Source organism: Anomalospiza imberbis, chromosome 15 (assembly GCF_031753505.1).
Source record: "Anomalospiza imberbis isolate Cuckoo-Finch-1a 21T00152 chromosome 15, ASM3175350v1, whole genome shotgun sequence".
Taxonomy (NCBI): domain Eukaryota; kingdom Metazoa; phylum Chordata; class Aves; order Passeriformes; family Viduidae; genus Anomalospiza; species Anomalospiza imberbis.
In genome coordinates, this window is record NC_089695.1 from 5,014,670 (window position 1) to 5,029,825 (window position 15,156).

Sequence of the window (15,156 nt, forward strand, 5' to 3'; positions counted from 1 at the left end):
TTTTTTTTATTGTTGTGGGTTTTTTGCCTTGTTTTATTTTTGCTTGCAAGTTTATCTACTGCATGGTAGAAATTCTTCATGAATAATTTAAATGTAAGAAAATATGACCTTTGTGATACTGCCAAAGTCTGTAAGGCAGAGATGTGCTACAAATGCTACAAATGTTAAAACACAGCAAAACTACATAAAATGGCATATCTTTATTTCCATCATTCTTAAAGAAAGACTAGCAGAGAAAATACACACTGATTTCCTCTAATTATACCTTCATTTTTTTGAATCAAGGACTCCACACTTTATATGAATTACCCTAAGGTTTGTACCATTAGGTAAATACATGGAATCACACATGAAATTCTAAATGAGGGGGGGAAAAAAACAAGAAAATGAAAAGTTCCAGATATAAATTTTATTTGTGATGCAGCAATCAACCAAAGGCACACATAGATACTGAAAACCACCAACTTTGCACTGCCTGGTACCAGCAAATAGCATGAAGTACTTTCTTCCCTTTAAAAACTTTTGAAACGAAATAAATACCAGAACACAGGCAAGTGACTTTTAGGATTATTTGTTATTATTATTTTTAGCCCTGGATAAATTGATAAGACTGAATGACCAAGATATTATATGACAGAAATGGATTTAAGCTACTACATATTAACTCCCACCTGCAATCGATGGTGCTATGGAAAATTTAATATGCATTGAATGTTTTCACTGTAGACTTGCATTTGTGAGGAAATAATTCTAATATCGATGATAGGAATAATTACTGTTATTATTTATGATTATGCTATTCTTATGAAATACTACCCTGAATATCCTAAACGTTCCAGGGAAGTGATTGAGCAAGACCAGCTTCTAATTATTTCTTTGCAATGAGCAGAAAGAAGCAGAGAGGCTGAGGCTTGACACACCTCTGACAGGAACGTGACACTTGTGCCCACTGTGTGCATTTAATTTTCACATATTCTGGCTCTGCTTCAACACTGTGAAGCTGAAAGAAGCAGCTTTATAAATTCTAAATCTGCACTGACTGCATGTATCATATGGAAATATATTACTATATTACTATACTATGAAACTGTTGGACGTGTGAGGGTATGAGATGGAGGAAAAGATTTTTTTGTGGAAACTACATATGGTATTTTAGAGCAATTTAGGTACATTTTTGCAGAATACATTGAGAAATGAAAGAAACCCTCAAACCTTAAGAATTCTTTTGTCGGGAATGCTAATGACATTGTTACCATCGTGAAATAATACAGCCCAAATCCCTGAAGAAAAGGCAAAATGTCTAATTACTACAGCTCTGTTTGTAGTTGAGAAGAATCAGAAGGTATGAAGCTGTTAAAAAGCAGCAACATTTTGGTGGGAAGTTGGCTCCTGAGGAAGATCTGCCCACAATCACATGATAATGGCAAAACAGAGATGCCTGTGAGCCACAGAACCTACTGCCAGTCCATCCTCGGGTTAGACTGCTTAATAAACAGGCAAATTGAATTAAAACTTTTCTTGTGGTTGGGACATTCTTGGTCTAGAAAGTTGAGTTTTTTGCATCTACTAAACATTAAACTCCCAGTACAGCCTTACCCTCTTTGAGGGACTCTTAAAAAACATCCTCTCTCTCCCTCTCCACTCCCAGTCCCTGAAACACACAGGATCTCTTAAGTCATCCAACTTTTTTGTAAAATTTGGTGGGAAATGAATTGAAAAAATACTGAACAGGAACAGAAAGACACCATTAAGCTTGTTTGCCTTAAGAAATTAATCTAAGTGGTAACTATGTGTATTACCACAGTCAAGAGAATGGCTTGTGAAAGTCCCAAAGCATAGGGATGCAGTTAGGGTATAAAGAGCATAATATATGTAATTTATTTGTTACTCTACACTCTTAAGTGAGAAATAAGGGGTTTGATTTATACTTACATGAATATCTTGGTCAAATGTTCAATATAACATTTCAAAGAACAGACTAAGCTTTGCAGGTTCTATAAAGCTGAGCTCCTTGTCAGATCCTTTCATATGTCTACAGACATCTCAACAGTCATATTTTGAAACTTTCCAGCTCTTTAAAATATTCTAAATTTCCATTGCTTCTCAATGGGATTTGCATTACCCTAGCAGTCTATAAAAATACTGTGACATATGATAACATCATATTCTATTACACTGCTGTTTTCAAAAGTTAAATCATAATAGAAGTTCTTACAATTTGTCTTCATATAGTAATATATTAAAGCTTCTCTGAATAAGTTTTTTATCTAGGTGATCATTGACAGAATCCTATGTAATGGATACTTACAGTGACAGCAATAATGTAATTGTGTAACACAGTCAAAGAAACATAAACCAGATACAAATGCTACAAAGGGAACCAGGCTTAAAGCTGATATATTACATTTTCAAAAGGGAATTGTATCAGTTATTTCCCCAATATCTGTTCATATGCATGCTCATACTGCATATACTCATGCATGACAAAGACTTGTACAGATACTGAATACAGCATTCGTAAGGCATTTTTCAAAAAGCAAGCAGCCAAGAAGAAAAAACAAATTTCCTCTCCTCCCACCCTTTTCTCCTGTCATTTATCTTATCTTCCTTTTTAGAGTGAAGAAGAAACATGGTAACTCTTCATTCAGATTCAGGCTTGCTTTGGGCTTCTACACCACACAGCACCTCAGGCTGCAGGGGCCTTCTCTACCCTCTTTTCACTTACATTTCATTTTCCTTTTAAATCAGTCTCACATTTCTTCACCAGCCCAGGAATTTTTATGAAATTATTCCTCAATTACTGATACACTTTAAGTCCTTAAGGCTTAAAATCTGCTGTAGAACCTACATTCAGAAATCAGGCCATGCTCACAGCTGGTAATGTCTCAAGCCCAGACAGGGAAGAAGAGTCCTGTTCATCTCAATCACAATAACACATTGGGAAAAGAGATACTTCAGTTGCTATTAGCCTGAAAGACCACAACATCACCAGAAGGACAAAAAAAAATACAAAGGAAAAAAAGGCTGCCTGCAATCACTCCCAGCATGAATATACATAAACAAGAGACACAATCAAAGAAGAGATGCAAGCTGCTCATCAGTTACTGAAGGACATTTGAGATACACTTTTCATACTGTCTGTTCTTCTTCCTCCTTTAAAGGACCTATAGGGTTTGGTGGATAAATAAAGCCCACGTGTGTGTAATACCCTGGTCCCTATATTACACCATGGTGCATGACAGGAAACAGGGAACCAAAAACCCCTCCTGGAATTTAACAATTTTGTGCAGCAATCATGGAAATATGCATTCCGAAATGTGTGCGCACATATTTATATACTTTTTTATATACTGAAGTATATTTACCCACACAACTCCAGATAGACATGCATAATATCCAAAAACATCTGTTGTTTTAACAGGTCTAAAGATGAATCCAGTCTCCTTAAATAGCTATTTTGCCATTAATTTGGACAGGAGGGAAGATCACAACCTATGTGCTGCCATCTCACACTCTTAAGTTACTCATTCCAGTAAGTCCTGTCATTTGGTGGTAAACACTGTAGTGGTAAACACTGATGTCAAAGCTTATTGTATCTGTAATGGAATTCTCAAGCTTTTTCCATTAGCAAAATCTCTCTTCTAAGGATAGACATGTGCAGCAAACAACTGTGCAGAGTGTTCAACCCCGTGCATTTTCAGCACCAATGTCACACACCTAAGCAGCATATATTCATTGATAACTTATATTTATGAGAGAAAATCTTCCTATATGTAAAGTCTTTTATAAGCAAGATCAGCTTTCAAAACATTTAACAGCTGTTAGTCTTCACAATCAAGGGGTTATGATAGAACTGTTCTGTTCTTCTCTAAGGATATCTGCCAGCCAAGCAGCCAATAAACATAAATACCCTGTAAAAGCTAAATTAGTCACATATGTTGCTATCAATAAAGCCCCTTTGTTCTACAGCTCTGGTCATAAGGACCAGGGCTCAGATAGAAAAGGTACCCCAAGCCAATGTCTCCCTGTGCAATCCTTGTCAGGTTAGATTGCAGAAAGAAAGGAAACTTTAAGATAACTTTTTAAAAATCAGCTCTTTGGAAGACGTGGCAGCATTCAAGTGTTAATGCAGGAGGCGAAGGAAGCAAAGAGTGAAAGCAGAAGAGCTGTTTCTTCATAACGGATGGCATCAGAAGCACTGTGTAAAACACTTAATTGGCAATTAAGATTTTGACATTTACTGATTGAAGCTGCTGATGTTCATGTTACACCAATACAAAGTATAGGACCCTGTGCAAAGTAATCCCATAAAATTATGTTAGTGACTTATATGATGGACAGGATCATTAACAGCAGTTGCTGTATTGCTCATTTATACCAAAATTATACACAGAGGGCTATCTAGCAATGGAACTGGGGGGATATTAGCTAGAGGTGATAAAAGAGAAGGATCAGGTCTCAGCCTCCTTTGCTCCCTTCCATCAGGAAAGCTGGACAGAATCAGAACAAGGACCACAGCCCTCCTCCACCTAACACATTCACACTACGTTTTCAAGTCAGCCCAAACTGAAGCACCTACATTGTCAGCATTGCTAAATTCACTTTAAAGAGTGAGAAAAGCTGCTAAATGTGTCAGGAAACAATTAGATAAGTAAGATGCACATTTTTGCAGTGCAAAGCACTATAAATTAAGCAGGTAGCTGATGAATGTGAAACTTTCCTGAGGTACAGCACATTCAGCAGACTCTCCCCTTCCTCCCCAGAAAAATTGCCTTCTGCAAAAGAAGAAAAATATCTCCTTCTAACATGCATGCACAAAACTGCTCACCACTGGCTCGGGTTGTCTCAAGCAGAGTTCTATTTAATAAATTAAATACATAATGTCCTAAGTGGCACAAGGAACATAAATATTTCATACTTGGTGGATTGCTACAGTTAACTGACACGGGTGGGGAGCAGCATGTATGATTTTTGTAGCTAAACTGGCATTTGTGCTTCTATGCACAAATAGAGCCAGCTGAGGCCCAGCAGGAAAAGCTCTGCTCAGGGGAGAAAGTTCTTCCCCCCAGAGGCAAGCAGTCTGTGCTGCCTGCTCCCGGGAGAGAGGGGGGACAGGCGGGACAGCTCCCGGGACAGCTCCCGGGAGAGAGGGGGGACAGCTCCCGGGAGAGAGGGGGGACAGCTCCCGGGAGAGAGACGGGACAGGCGGGACAGCTCCCGGGAGAGAGGGGGGACAGCTCCCGGGAGAGAGGAGGGACAGGTGGGACAGCTCCCGGGACAGCTCCCGGGAGAGAGGGGGGACAGCTCCCGGGAGAGAGGCAGGACAGCTCCCGGGAGAGAGACGGGACAGGCGGGACAGCTCCCGGGAGAGAGGGGGACAGCTCCCGGGAGAGAGGCGGGACAGCTCCCGGGAGAGAGGCGGGACAGCTCCCGGGAGAGAGGCAGGACAGCTCCCGGGAGAGAGGCGGGACAGCTCCCGGGAGAGAGGCAGGACAGCTCCCGGGAGAGAGGCAGGACAGCTCCCGGGAGAGAGACGGGACAGCTCCCGGGAGAGAGGCGGGACAGCTCCCGGGAGAGAGGGGGGACAGCTCCCGGGAGAGAGGGGGGACAGCTCCCGGGAGAGAGGCGGGACAGCTCCCGGGAGAGAGGGGGGACAGCTCCCGGGAGAGAGGCGGGACAGCTCCCGGGAGTCACCCAGGAGCAAGCAGCAATGCTCAGCCAGCTGCGCAGAGCCCTCGCTGAACACCTGACTGCAGACTGCACACTTCAGGTGATGCCTTGAGAAGGCTGACCTAGAACAGAGGCTAGACAGAGTTAAAGGATAAAGCAGGGATTTATTAAAAGGCCTTAATGGATCCACCTTGGGCAGTACAAGAGCCTGGCCAGGGCTAACCCATGTTGAATACAAGATGGTCACAAAATCCGGACGACCGGTCACAAGGTCTCTCACTTTTATGTTTTGGTCCATTTGCATATTGGAGTTAATTGTCCAATTATAGCTTTAGGTAATGAAGTTCCATCCTCCTTGTTTTTTTCTCTTCAATTCACCATTTATTTATAATGCTGTTTATTATATGTTTGTACTTTTTGGGCCTGGAGCTTGTAACAGTTGTCCTTGGTCAAGCTGGAAAAGGATTGTTTTGTCTTCCTACCCTGTGAAGGGAACTTGCTAACACTCACTCTGAAGCTCAGAGCTACACACTAAAGCAGCACAGAATCTGAAAGATATGAAAGTTAAAACTTAAGGCATCACAAAGGGGAGAGACAAAACAAAAGCCCCAAATGAAGTAAGTGAGAAAAAGAGGGAAAGGAATCAAACAGTCTGTGATCATTTTCTTCAGCTCCTTTCCTCTTGCCTAAACTGCTGCACTTCTTCTCTTGGGTAAACAGGATTCAAAAGAGCAAAAGATAAAGACATAAATCAGGATTTGGATGACAGAGAGTTATCACTGAAGTACTTCCAGTCCTCCTGAAGCTCCTATCTCCAAAAGCAAACAGGCACAAAACCAGCCAAGCTAAGAAAAAGATTTTCACAAAGTCAAAGGAGAAAACATGGTCTTTCTAAAAGCCCAGACCTGTTTTCTGATGTGTTAAGGTGTTTTTCTGCATCACAGCAGAATAGTAAGGGCCACTAAGGATGCAGCTGATATCATCACATCATACCAAGGAAAGACAATTGAAAGAGAATAGCAAAAAAAATTTACACACAGTAAGTCATCACCTGTGATTTATACAAGTGAATCAGCAAAGGCAATTCACAGGTTTGTGTTTCTCCCATTTAACAAAATTAGTAACTCCCTACATCTTGCTTAGTTTTCTCAACACTTGCTATGAAAAAAATTAAAATTATTTATTTTACAAAAAACAAAAATAACAAACCATTGAAATATATTAATATTTAATATATTTCTTCTCCCTCTCCTCTGAAGTAAAACCATTTACTGCACAACCAGGAATACAGTCTGAGAGCTGTAGATAATAAAAAAGGGAACGATGAAGAACCACCACCAAGTCCTGATCCCTGGTTTTTTATTACAGATCCATTCTAGAAGCTTGTTTAAGCTTTGTTATCTTCCTTAAACCATTTGACCTCTGTACATGATTAATATTTTCTGCAGTACTGCACATGTGTAATCTTTGAATATGGAAATCACTGTACCAACAGAAGATATTATCATTGCAAAAACTCTGCAGGAGAATGAGACTAACTTGGAAATCAATCACTTCTGACTTCCAGTGTTGAAGTTAAATTAATTTTTCTAAGCAATTCATCTACAAAATGTATCAGTTTTATGAAATTTGGATATTAAAAATAAGGAGACGGTCATGACTTCAGAATTATCTAAACCAATTCAGTATGTAAAGGAATAATTTGCTGCTGTCAAAAGCTAATGTCACTTAATTCTTGTCTTGTTAAATCATCTGATGCCCCCTTCTTTTTTAGTTAAACAAAGATAAATAATAAAAGCAATTTACAGCTAGAAGATGTTAGGGTTCTGCAGCTGTTCAATGTCTTCTGGGCAGATTAGATTCTGTAATGAGAAGTTACAAGCCTCATTTTATAAAAGCTGTTGCTGTCTCGGGAAAAACATCAGTGAATAAGATTAGAAAACCCTTTTCCTTCATGAACCTATTACACTCACAAGCTGATTACTTGGCATATGTTTGATACCTTCATAGCTGGAAAACAGTAATTTGTTTCAATGATTTTTTCCCATCACTCATAAAGTCAAAATGTCTCCTCTAATATTACCCTACCTCTGATTCAGCCAGAAAAAACAGAGACAAATCCATGGGAGCAAAATTCACACCAACCAGAATTAATTTAACTTCCCTAAAAAAAGGTTCTACTGAACTAACTATAACTAACATTAAATTGTAATAACTTATGGGCTGCCTGTTCCTTGTGGGACAAAAATAACATTCTAAGATTAGGAATGTATTTAGAAGAAACTTATTGGAAGATCCACAACCATATGTGAATGAACTTTATGGTAACTTAATATGTACAGCTTTTAAAAATTGGGAAGAAAGAAAATTCCCTGTTTATCAGTCTTACCAGCTAAATTCAAGTCAGGGAATTCCACTAACAAAGGGGTGGTAATTAGGCTCTGGGTAGGTAATTAGTAGGCACCCTGTGAAATCTTCCCTCTCAGATCAATCTAGAAGTACTTGATTTGATCTTCATTCGGGGACACCAGGAGTTCAGACTGAGCTGGGCTACAAACTTTTTTCCACTATCCAAACACCTTCTGTTTACCTTCACTGTCGGGATCTGTGATATTTAAATGATCCCTTTTGTAGAAAGTCTCTGTCTTTCAGCCCCGCTGCCAAAGAAGGAGTCGTAATTCGTCTGTGCTGGTTTTCAAGGATGTTTATTTCTTCTTATCTAAAATGTTTTCTCTCTGACCTGCAGCAGGTCTGTCTCGCAGGACAGCGTGTGGGGCTCTGCTCCTCAGTGGGATGTTACAAACATTATATACCAAAAACTACGTGTGGTATATTTACAATAACGTGCCAATACCTATCGCCCATGTTGAACAGTGTGTCCCCAGCCCAAACCAACAGAAAAATGCCAACACCACAGTGAAACATGGAGGGCATGTAGAAGAAGTACAAGGCACGCCCAGTTTCCTCCATCTTGCCTCCTTTGAACCCCTTACCTAGAATCCTAAAATTCTACTTTTGCACCCGTGCCACACTAATTACTACTTATATCAAACACTCAGAGCTTGTAATTCATCCTGAAAGACTGAAAGCTCTTTTCCATGGATAGAGAGCAGAGACAGTGTCTCTCGGGTTTCTGTACAGTGAGGCTCCTGACCCCCTGCCAGGGTTCCAGACCTTCCAGGGCAGCCACGGGGATGCCCTGAATTCCCACACTTCACCTTATTTTAGTGAAATTCTAAACACTGTTAAAACAACAACTCACACCATCTCCACTGCATATACCCCTGAATGTTGGCTTAATGTCTATTAGAGAAATTTATTTCCAGGGACGTTGCAACACTCAGCAATTCAAGTGCCTGGAGTCACTAATAGGTGGGATAAATAATATCTTGAACAAACATGAGAAAACTCCAACCTGTAATTATTTAACAAACTCTGTGAGAGAGGTACCTAGTTAGTACTAACTGGTGGGAGCTAGATAATGATTATGGGATTTGTGTTAACGCTTTGCAGCCTACTAAAAAAAGCAGCTCCATTTTCTAGAGGAAAAATGGGAAATGAAAACAAGGCTTCACATGACCCACATTATGTAAATGGCCAAATAATTTAAATAATATGCTTAAAATCTGCTCTGTCATGTGCCAGTGCTATATTCTGGCTAATTCTGCTTCAGGCTATTAAAGTCTACTTTTCTTGGTTCCACCTACAGTTAAAATATGGTGTTGCTATTTGCTTTCTAAATGTGTGGTGAGCACACTTCTGATTTAGTGCTATCCCACTGCTGTGACACACGCTAGAGGTGTTTTTATTTTAGTGCTGGCAGATAGGGAGGTGCAGTCAGAACAGCAGCAGGATGATGGGAATTATTCTTCCATTATTCTTGATACTTAAATTTACATGACAATCTTGAGATTTACATTTTCCTTGCTTCATTTGGTTTCTTCTCTCAACATCCAGCCTTGCATTTCTTACACCACCAATACTGACTTAGCAGGAGTTTTGGGTGCACAAGCACACTAAAAGTTGGACTTTCCAGTCCTGTCACTGGTGGGATTTTCCAAAGCACAAAAGCATATCAGAATTTAACTTCCCTCTGTTTCACTGCACTTCAGGTAGCTATCCTTTCTCCTTTAACATTTAACAGGCACTGCGGAAGTTTAAGACTGTTGTGGTATTTTACACTGAACTTCTGTGTGCCCCTAGAGAAGTTACCACACCTGTAACACATCCTCCTTCCAGGCTGAACAACCATCCCAGCATTTAACAGCAAAGCACAGTGAAACCTCCATGTCAGTCAATGTAAACTCTATTTTTGCCTTCAGCACAGCCAGGGTTTCTGCAGTTTTCTGAAGTCCTGAAAAGCTTCTGAGCAGGGAGCAGCTCCCCCAGCTGCAGTCTTTTCCTGACTGGAACACCAGGCTGCTGTGTTTCATTAAATGCAGGATAATCCTCTCTGCTCAGGTCTAGGAATACAGCCCAGACCCAAAGTGCAGTTTAAAATCTAAGGGGAAGTGAAATGCCATCACATATGATGAGCTAGGCCTACCTAACCCTTTAAAATCTCTCTGATGTCTTCTGGTAGATCTAGCTCTATGGTGAAGATGGTAAGGAATACACAAAGTACCCCAGCATCGGATTATGGACAACCTATCAAATCACTTGCAAATAATCAGGTAAAACTTTGTTCTCTCCTAGTATTGAATAAGGTTTGAAATATTTCCATCTTTGTAAAAGTGATTTCTAGTTCAGAGTTTGGGAAGTAGACTCAAATAAAGTAGAATATAAACTACAGTCTACAGACCACATCTTACATGAAAACTGAAAAATATTTATTCTTAAGTGAGAAAGTTTGCATCAAATTTCCCTTTATGTGAAAAGATTTAGCCAAAATAAAACCTGAGTGGCAGACTGCAACACAACAGTGATCAGACCATTAATTATTTTACCACTGCTGTGTATTGCCATAATTAATGGCACTCCGTGAGACCAATACAGGAAATTAAAATTTCCTTTTAATGAAAAGAAATTGCAGACATGAAAGGCCACTACATGAAAAATGGATCTTGATTCTGCAGTACTGAAATAACATGTAACCTGATAAAAAGACATTTGGAAGCACAAAACAAGATGTGTAAAAAAGGTAAGAAATCTTTTCATTATAGATACAGTTAAAATTGCCAGAATGAAGGAATAAAGATACATGTTCTTCCCCTGCAACAAATGGGCTCTATCCCATGCTATTTGGCAAAGCAAAACCCCACTGAAAATCAAACAGGCTACAGAATAGCTTGAAAGTTCATTCTGTATTTCGGCACAAACTGTATCTTTAAAACAATGACAGTTTCTCTCATCTTTTCAATCTTAAAGCACTTTAAAACTACAGCCCAGAAATACATGGACAAAGAGAAATTAAAGCAACTGAAGCTGAAATATGCTACTTAGGAATCCAAAGTTTGTTTACACCATTAGAAGGCACTCAAATATATATCCCCATAAATGACAAGGTCCCAGCAGCAAATTAACAGGAACAATTTTCCCATCTCAGGAGCTGTCAAGATGGGCTCTGTTAGCCAATTTATCTTACTCTAGCACATCTCTGGTGCTTGTCAATCAATATGTGAAACATTTGGTGTTGATTGCCATTTTTCTATCCACTTCCTTTTGCCTCTCGTACCAGGCAATTTACTGCAAGTCAATCAAGGTTGAAGCAGACCTTGTTTAAATAAAACACTGTTGAGTTCTTTTCACACCAACAATTTCAAAAACAGAATGAGCTGTAGCTCTTCACATTTACATTTATACTACTTTTTCTGTTTTTCCCAAATGCCATGCTCAAGCTATAAGTCATAACTAAACTCAGCTGAAGGCTTATGGAGAAATCAGTCAAGGAAGATGAACTGCATAGAACTGTAAATGCTTTTGCTGTCAAAAATTCAGGCTATCAATGGAGACAGACAACATTAAAAAGTACTTAAATAATCTAGGATTGTTTCTTTTTTACCCTTGCTTGATGTCAGGTCTCCACACCAGAAAAACAACTTCTAACTTGTCTGAATTTCTTATCTCTGGATAAATATTTCAAATGTTCATTTATGCTGGTATTTTAAGGCAAGAGGAGGTCAACTACTGTGTTTATAGCTGCATGTTACAAATAAATGTATGAAGAAAGTGAATTCTCCCAACTAGAACTTGGTCCCACATTAAACACGCCAGCTTCTCTCACATTCAGATGAAACAATTGCAGAACAATCCCAGGTCACACCACAGCTAATTTTGGCGCTACCTTGGCATCACCTGCAAGCAGTGAGGCAGAAAAATAGGGCAGAAAAACATCCTTTGCACTATGCAATTTTACAGGTATATAACTGAAACAATGTGCACTTACAGTATGCAACACTTGACATGTTTCAAACTTTCTACACACAGTAACTAGGTTTTACCAACAACACCTACAAAACCTTTCTACTGTGCTCAATGCTGTTTCAGTTTTTAGGTTCACCATGGACTGCAGAATTAGCCCCACAACAATTCACACCAGTGGCACACAGAACTACTGTCTGCTGAGTTAGAGCAGCCATTAAACACCTGCTAGGTGCTACAACTACAGAGACTGGCATGGACTTTTTAAGCTTAACACCATTATTTATTATATCCCCATATACTAAATCCAACAATGTACAAGAGCAAAAGAAAATGCAAGTCAGACCAAGCCCTAAGATCCCCAAATTAGTAATCTTGTATGGGTAACACAGGACATGTTCCTTTAATAACAAAGAAAGTGACTCTGTTACTGTTATTAGTGAGATCACCCACTCTTGTCCTTAAGTCTAAAAGATACAAAAGTGCAAGACATTCAAAACCCCACAAGCTTAATCACATACACACGTTAGCATACATGGAATATACATTATTTTATAGACATTTTATATATACACGTGAAAGAGTAAATACATCACTCTCTTTATATTAGAAAATGAATGGTCATTGAAAGAGAAATAAATCCTCAGTTTCTTCTTTGGTAACAACTTATAAATTTGCAACATAATCCAAAATTGCCTGTAATTAACACCTTGTAAAATTTAATGACAAGAAAATCCCTGGGCATTTGCTTGTACTTTTGTATGAGACCTAATATCTTCTTGATCCACAGCACACGGAAGGAAATAGATAAAATGCCTGAAACAGAGACTGAGTGAAAAATATACAATCACCAGTCCCATCTTGAGCAGTGTATTTTAAAAATCCTTACATTATGCCAGCATAACAAACACTATAACTCAAATGGGATGCATTCACTATCTTTTGAGTAAAGAATGCTCCAGATCTCCAGATTAATTATAAAATAATACATGTTAAATTTTTTAGAGTACTAGTCTCTTAGGAGGGGAAAACCTCGGCTGTTTACCCTCCGCAAGGGGCTACTGTTGGTAACCCTTCTCAGGCAGGCCCCAATTAAAGGATCTTCCTTTACTTTGCTGCAAGTAATAGGTGAAAAAAAAAAAAAACCTAGCCAAAATTCAGTTAATATATAAGAGTTAGGGGTATACCACCTATATGGCTGTTATATAAACACATACAAATATAGACATACACACACAAAAGTATATGTGTATGCACACTGGGATATGTGGGGTCCCAACACTACCAAGAGTTGATCTTTGAGTTATTTTCAGAAAAAAATTGACTAATGAGTCATGAGAGGGAAGTGATATGTTTTATTGACATTGATGTCACTAAAACAAAACAAACAACAAACCCAAAATCAACAAACCAGCAAGCTGGAGGTATTAAAAAGTATGCCCTGCAAGGCAAAACCAGTTAGCCTGATTTATGCCAATATGATCTAAGTTCTGCTTTAGTAACAATAGCCAGGAGCCCACAGTAAAAACTATCATAAAAGTAATATAACAATTCCAGATTGCCAGTTTTAATTAAGGGTGATTTCCCTGCTCTCTTCCAAAAGATGCCTCCTACACTAAAGCACGAAGAACCATACTTATATAACATTTATTTTAGACTTTTGAGAGATTTTCAGTGCTAGGAGATCACTTACATAGCACAAAATTTCCATTTCATTCCACTGCACCTATCTAAAGCATAGCTAGAGAAAAAAATCTTCAGAATTCTCTGGGCTTCTTCAAATCTAAATTTTGCCACAGGCCAAGGCATGCATGAGATTTTTACAGCCCTCTCAGCTACGTGGATGCTGCTCAGAGTTTGCAGAAACCTCATGTCTGGAATTCATGTTTACAGCTGGGCTTGGTCAAGTTATTGGAAAAGCATTTCCTCCAAAATAAACTCAAACACAACAAACAACCCTCTACACCTGCTTAGGAAGTGCTTCACTTGGCTCACAGCAAAGCCTGTCTTTTCATCAGTAGGATTTTTCCTCAATATGTTGTACCAATTTTCTGGTATGTGCTTTCTGACTATGAATATAAAAGGCAATATAAGATGTTTTCTGCCACAGAAGGAAGCAATAGGTGATGGGTGGAGTTATTTATTAACTGAATGCTCTAAATAAGCAACTGGCTCAGGTCAGAGCAATTCACAGCCTGTCCCCTCTCTCTGCCCAGCCCCTTGTCCTCTGTCCTCCAAATCTTCTCAGCCTTTCCACTGGGGCCCTTCAAAGGCTGAACACAAGGTTTGATGGATTTGAGGGGAATGTAGATGAAGTTAGTAAGACAGAGAGGCTCAATATAGAGAGAAGCAGTGTTCACTGCCAGAGGGTTACAGAGTTAGTTACCATTCTCTCTGAAAAGGGGATCACATATTTCACCATCTTACCAGCAGACAAAGTCCAGGACTTTTATCTGTTCCTACCCTCTTTTTTTCCCCCTGCAACACCAGATTGCTTAAAACCTTAATTTTAACAAGAACCTGCAATTTTAGCTGCTAAGAGAACTTCACTTTCCTGTCTCTACAGCCCCAGGGACTAATTGAGAAGATTACCTGAAGGCTTGAGGTCTAAACGCTCCAGAAAGAAAAACATGCTTAAAACTATTTCTACAAAGAATGCTGACAGAAACAGGAACAACTAGGAGATCTTCCTGTCAGTGCAGGTTTTTACAATCACAAATGAGACCATGCTGTATGTTACCATGTGTTGGGAAAACCAGTAATAACACAGCAAGTTTCAATGATTTATTTTATTGCAGTACACAGAAGCATAATAGATAAGGAACTTGTTTTCTCTACAAATCACAGGGCTGAAAAAAAGTCTTGATCTAAAACTATTATGAACAATGAAGGGGCCAAGTTTTCTTCTGTCCTTGCTAACTTGCTATGTTGAACAGATGAAATTTGTTAAGTGTGTAAGGCTGAAATAATGCTTCTCTCAGCTACCATGAAGACCATATAAAAGTGGGATTGAGGAATAAGTGGAGTAGATATGTAAGAAAGAGTCAAAGACAATTTTAGAAGATACCATTTTACCTACACTTAGTGAAATGAAAACTAGAGAATCCACCCTTCTCTTCTATCAGA

General features: G+C 39.1%; 1 protein-coding gene across 20 annotated transcripts in view; it reads right to left on the minus strand.

The window, feature by feature from the left end:
- The window catches only part of TENM2 (teneurin transmembrane protein 2), a 1,085,256-nt gene that overhangs the window by 222,878 nt on the left and 847,222 nt on the right, over nucleotides 1–15,156 (minus strand). The window lies entirely within an intron of this gene.